The 6,201-nt window shown below is 41.8% G+C and overlaps 1 pseudogene; it reads left to right on the top strand.

Annotated features, from left to right (window-relative positions):
- LOC109329348 overlaps nucleotides 1-5,706 on the top strand; it is a 6,543-nt pseudogene extending 837 nt beyond the window's left edge.

Genomic DNA, 6,201 nt, shown 5'->3' with positions numbered 1-6,201 from the left:
GCATTCCATAGAGAATTGCAGAGCCTTGAAATTCAAGGTACAACACCTTATCGACTCGAAATGGCTCAACTTTAGACAATCAGCGCCAAATGTTAGTAACAATCCTCTGCTAAATCATGGGAACCATGGGGTGAATGTTGTTGAAGAGGTCCAGGAGGAATCTTTCCTGAAGGATGTGTCCGAAATACACACGCCGATGAAAGTTATCTTCAAGGAAATGTGCAACCAGGGTATGATTGAGGTGTTAAAAGAAACTGAAGATGGTGAAGGATGTTGTGAGATGCATGGTTTAACAGGCCATGTAATTGAGAATTGTGCGGAATTTAAAATGCTATTACAAAAAATGATGGATACCAAATTGATGGTTGTAGGGAGAATGTCAACATGCCCAGAAGTCAATGTAGTAGGAGACAATGAAGATATAACAACATGCATTCCAACATTGGTTCAATTCGAACCAGTGTTGAGTATTCCAATGGGTATATCACTAGATTTGGCTCAACCACAATGGTTCCCATACCTCACGAAAATGGGGCCCATGGCAACAGACATACCTCACCCGTTTCCATATGCATCTGACAAAGCAGTACCTTGGAGGTATAGTGGGGAGGTCATCACACTACCAGAACGTGCATTAGAGGTAACCAATGTCGCTGGAGTCAGCAGAATTACCCGGAGCGGCAGAGTCTATGGACCTCCAGAGACGGAAAAAAACACAGTCACCATCTATAAGGGAAAAGAGAAGGTTGATGCTCCAGCAGTCCCTGAAATTGGCCAAGAAGGATCGCCCATGGATGAGTTAAAAGATGGTCAAGAGATTTCTAATGAGCAAGCCAATGAATTCCTGAAATTTATAAAGCAAAGCGAATATAAGGTGGTCGATCAGTTAAAGCGCACACCTGCTAAAATATCCATACTTTCATCGCTAATGGATTCAGAGCCTCATAGGAATGCTACTTAAAATTTTAAATCATGCCCATGTCAGTCAAGACATAACTACAGATAAGCTGGGGGGCATCGTGAATAACATTGTTGCTGACAATTTTATATCCTTCAGCGATCAGGAAATACCTCACGAAGGGAATGGCCACATCAACCCTCTCCACATCTCTGTCTTGTTCCAAGACTGTGTGATTGGAAAAGTCCTCATAGATAATGGTTCTTCTTTGAATGTGATGACTAAGAGAACGTTGTCTAGACTCCCTGTCAACTACTCGCATATGAGGCCGAGTGCCATGATTGTTAAGGCATTTGATGGGTCCAAAAGAGAAGTCATGGGATAAATTGAATTGCCCATAAAAATTGGGCCTTGTACTTTCCATATTCTTTTCCAAGTGATGGACATAAACCCAACATACAGCTGTTAGCTATGAAGGCCATGGATCCATACTGCAGGAGCAGTTCCCTCAACCTTGCATCAGCGGATCAAATTCATCATTAATGGAAAGTTGTTGATAATAATGGGTGAAGAGGATATGCTGGTATCTAGGCCCTTTGACACTCCATATATTGAAGCGACCGAGGAAGCACTTGAAACCTCATTCCAGGCTTTGGAAATTGCCAACACCACATTCGTAGAAGGGGCATCGACGATAGGGCCACATCCATCTAAAGCAGCCTTAATGATGATTAAGGAAGGATACCAGCCAGGGAAAGGCCTAGGAAAATATGGGCAAGGAGTAGAGGACATAATGATACGCATCGGAAACAAGAGTCACTTCGGTCTGGGCTATAATCCAACCAAGGCCGACAAGACAAGGATAAAGGAAAAGGCAAAAAGGAAAGGGTGGGCCCGCATAGGACAGTTTGAGTATGAGAAGGCAGATTTCCCTATTCCACACGCCAAGCCGTATTTCGTCAGCGCAGGGATTGAGTCTCAGGGGTCGGTGTCCATGCTTGAAGGGGAATGCTCAAATCAATCTGATTGTTATGTTTTCCAGTCCACCCCAGGAACCGCTCTTACCAACTGGGTTGAAGTCGAGGCACCATCATCAGTCTTCTGGGAAGACAAGTAATCTAGTGTTGTACCCCATTAGCCATTCATAGAGCTTTTGGATGTTGTTGTTTCTTTGTTTAAGATTGAATTTTCATTTTTCATTATGTATTGGTACAATTTCAATGAATTAATTTATGCATTTGCAATTTTCGCATCATATAACACCATATCATACAAACATTAGTCTTTCCGTTCATATTTTTGTTTTCACCCTTTATTTCTCATTTATTTCCTTTCCACAAAAACACAAAAAATAGCCAATAAAACACACAAAAAAATCAACATAAAAACTGACATTGACCTACTGTAATGCAGATCTGAAAATGAGTCCGAAAATAATGACCATGTTAATAATCATTCATACAACTTTGATCATCCTATAAACTTGGTAGGAGAGGAAGATAGTGAAGATGATTGGGAAGCATCTCTTGAGTTATTAAGATTGGTTGAACAGGAAGGCAGAGAGATTGAACCCCATGATGAGCCTATCGAGCTAATGAATCTAGGGACAGAGGATGACAAGAAAGAGATCAAAGTAGGCACTCTGATGGACCCGAGTGAAAGGAACAAGCTAATCAAATTGCTACATGAGTACAAGGATGTCTTCGCTTGGTCCTATAGTGATATGCCAGGTCTAAATCGCAGTATAGTGGAACACAAATTACCTCTGAAACTCGAGTCTTTACTAGTTAAGTAGAAATTGAGAAGAATGAAGCCAAGTCTCTCTCTTAGGGTGAAAGACGAAATCCAAAAATGGTTAACATCTGGGTTCATAAAAGTTGCGGAGTACTCCGAATGGGTGGCAAATGTGGTCGTTGTACCCAAGAAAGGGGGAAACTTCGAATATGTGTTGACTACCGTGACCTCAACAAGGCAAGCCCAAAGGATGATTTTCCAGTACCCCATATAGATGTATTGGTAGACGGCACGACAGACCATGCACTATTCTCGTTTATGGACGGATATTCTGGTTACCACCAAATCAAGATGGTAGAAGAGGATGTAGAGAAGACCACTTTCATCATAATGTACTGCTATCAGGTTATGCCATTTCGTCTAAGAAATGCCATGGCCACATACCAGCGTGCCATGGTCGCTCTTTTCTATGACATGATGCATAAAGAGGTTGAAGTCTATGTCGATGATAATATGCAAATCAAAGGCTGAAGGGGAGCATGTGGAAAACCTACAGAAGTTGTTCAAAAGATTACGAGATTATAACCTCAAACTGAACCCCGCCAAGTGTAGTTTTGGGGTCAAGTCAGGTCGAGTTCTTGGCTTTATAGTCAGTCAGAAGGGCATTGAGGTCGATCCTGAAAAGGTGAAAGCTATCACTGAGATGCCTCCTCCAAGAACAGAGAAAGAAGTCAGAGGTTTCTTGGGTAGGTTGAACTACATCTCCAGATTCATATCACAGTTGACAGCTACATGTGAGCCCATCTTCAAGCTCCTAAGGAAGAACCAACCCGCCAAGTGGAATGAAGAATGTCAAGAGGCTTTTGAAAAAATTAAGCAGTACCTGTTAAGCCCACCCGTATTAATGCCTCCTGTACATGGACGGTCGTTGATAATGTACCTAACAGTATTGGAAGACTCTATGGGGTGTGTCTTGGCTCAACATGACGAATCTGGCAAGAAAGAGCAGGCTATTTACTACTTGAGTAAGAAGTTCACGGAATGTGAGACAAGATATTCCTTACTAGAACGCACTTGTTGTGCCTTAGCTTGGGCATCACGCCGACTAAGGCAATATATGTTGAGTCACACCACATGGCTTGTGTCCAAAATGGACCCGATGAAACATATTTTTGAGAAACCGATGTTGACGGGCAGAATCGCCAGGTGGCAAGTACTGTTATCATAATATGACATTGTCTATGTTACCCAAAAAGCGATAAAAGGAAGTGCACTTGCTGACTACTTAGCCCATCAGCCGATAGAAGGACATGGGTCAATGCATCAAGAGTTTCCTGATGAAGGTATCATGACATTGTCCTCAGAAGATCAAGAAGAAGACAAAAAATGGACACTCGTATTTGATGGAGCCTCCAATGCGTTTGGACATGGGGTAGGAGCAGCATTGGTATCTCCCCATGACAATTTCATTCCTATCACTGTCAGGCTATGTTTCGACTGCACCAACAATATAGTCGAGTATGAGGCATGCGCCTTAGGCTTACAAGCGGCTATAGAATAAAAAGCAAAAATTCTCGAAGTTTTCGGAGACTCCGCTCTAGTAATCTACCAAGTAAAGGGAGAATGTGAAACTCGTGATAGCAAGATGATACCTTATAGAGATCACATACGAAGGTTAGTTGAGCAATTCAAGCAGGTTGATTTCTACCACATCCCTAGAGAAGACAATCGATTAGCCGATGCGCTGTGCAAGTTATCCTTCATGTTTCACATCAGCGGAAATGACCAACCATTCATCAATATAGGAAGCAGAAATCAACCAGCTTATTGCAATGCGATAGAAGTAGAAGAAGATGGCAAACCTTCGTACCACGATATAAAATAATACATCAAGAAAAAAGAATACCCTCCAGGTTCCTCGGAGAATGATAAAAGGACCTTAAGAAGATTGGCCATGAGTTTCTTCCTAAACGAAGAAGTGCTTTATAAAAGGAATCATGACATGGTACTCCTTACCGACGTACATGATGGCTCGTTTGGGACCCATGCAAATGGACATGCCATGGCTAAGAAGATATTAAGGGCAGGATATTACTGGTTAACGATGGATACTGATTGCTGTAACCATGTAAGGAAATGCCACAAATGTCAGATTTATGCTGACAATATCAATGCACCCCCAAATCCATTGAATGTTCTATCAGCGCCATGGCCTTTCTCTATGTGGGGAATGGATGTCATAGGACCCATCGAGCCTAAAGCCTCAAACGGACATCGTTTCATCCTGGTGGCCATCGATTATTTTACTAAATGGGTCGAAGCGGCTTCATATGCCAGTATTACCCGAAAGGTAGTGGTCAGGTTCATTAAGAAGGAGTTGGTATGCCGCTATGGTCTACCAAGTAAAATCATCACAGATAATGCCACCAACCTGAATAACAAGCTGATGAGTGAGACATGTGAAAATTCCAAAATCAAGCATCATACATCTTCGCCCTACCGTCCTAAGATGAATGGCGCGGTTGAGGCTGCTAACAAAAATATAAAAGAAGATTGTCCAAAAGATGGTAATTACTTCTAAGGATTGGCATGAAATGTTGCCTTTCGCCTTGCATGGATACCGTACTTCTATTCGTACTTCCACAGGGGCCACCCCTTACTCCCTAGTATACGGAATGGAAGCAATCCTTCCTATCGAAGTAGAGATTCCATCATTAAGAATTATTGCGGAATCGGAATTAGAAGAAGGAGAATGGGTCCAATCCCGATATGATCAACTGAACTTAATTGAAGGAAAAAGGTTAGCCGCTGTGTGCCATGGGCAACTCTATCAGAAGAGAATAAGAGCATATGCGAAGAAAGTTCGCCCACGTCAATTCCAAGTAGGAAACATGGTGTTGAAGAAGATCTTACCAATTCAAAAAGACCACAGGGGAAAATGGACTCCGAATTTTGAGGGGGCTTATGTAGTGAAGAAAGTTTTCTCTGGTGGAGCCTTAATACTGACTAACATAGATGGAAATGACCTGCACCTGTCAGTAAACTCAGATGCTGTGAAAAACTATTATGCATAGAGAGTTTCCCTTGGAATTGTAATGAAGAAACATAACATGTTTATCAATCAAGGTTTTATCGATGCATTATATATTGTAAATTTTATTTGTTGTCTTGCATGGAGAGTGATGTAAATAAAACCTGACTAATGTAGACCTGGATAGATCAGACCGATGATACGAGGCTTCTTTGAAACTTCCCAAACACTACGGAGATGCCACTAGTTACCCCCTTTGAGACCAGATATTGTGATATGAGATCTTTGTCTAAAAAAAAACACAACCCCTCAATATTTATAACCCGGGGTGGGTAGTTGTCCAGCTATTTCAATTCAAATTTTGAAGTAGTTGAGAATAGGTCAAGGAGACAGGAGAAAGGCGGGGATGGGAAACACATGTTTTGAGCCTCAAACCTTCTTTGATAACCATAGCCAGGACCCAATACAAGCCCAAAAGACCTCGTGGAGGATTGATCTATTCAGAATACAGATATTAGGGTAAAAAACAAACTGACTC

Source organism: Lupinus angustifolius, chromosome LG16 (genome assembly GCF_001865875.1).
Source record: "Lupinus angustifolius cultivar Tanjil chromosome LG16, LupAngTanjil_v1.0, whole genome shotgun sequence".
Classification (NCBI taxonomy): Eukaryota; Viridiplantae; Streptophyta; class Magnoliopsida; order Fabales; family Fabaceae; genus Lupinus; species Lupinus angustifolius.
Note: the sequence above shows the minus strand (reverse complement) of the source record. Positions and strands in the feature narration are given on the sequence as shown.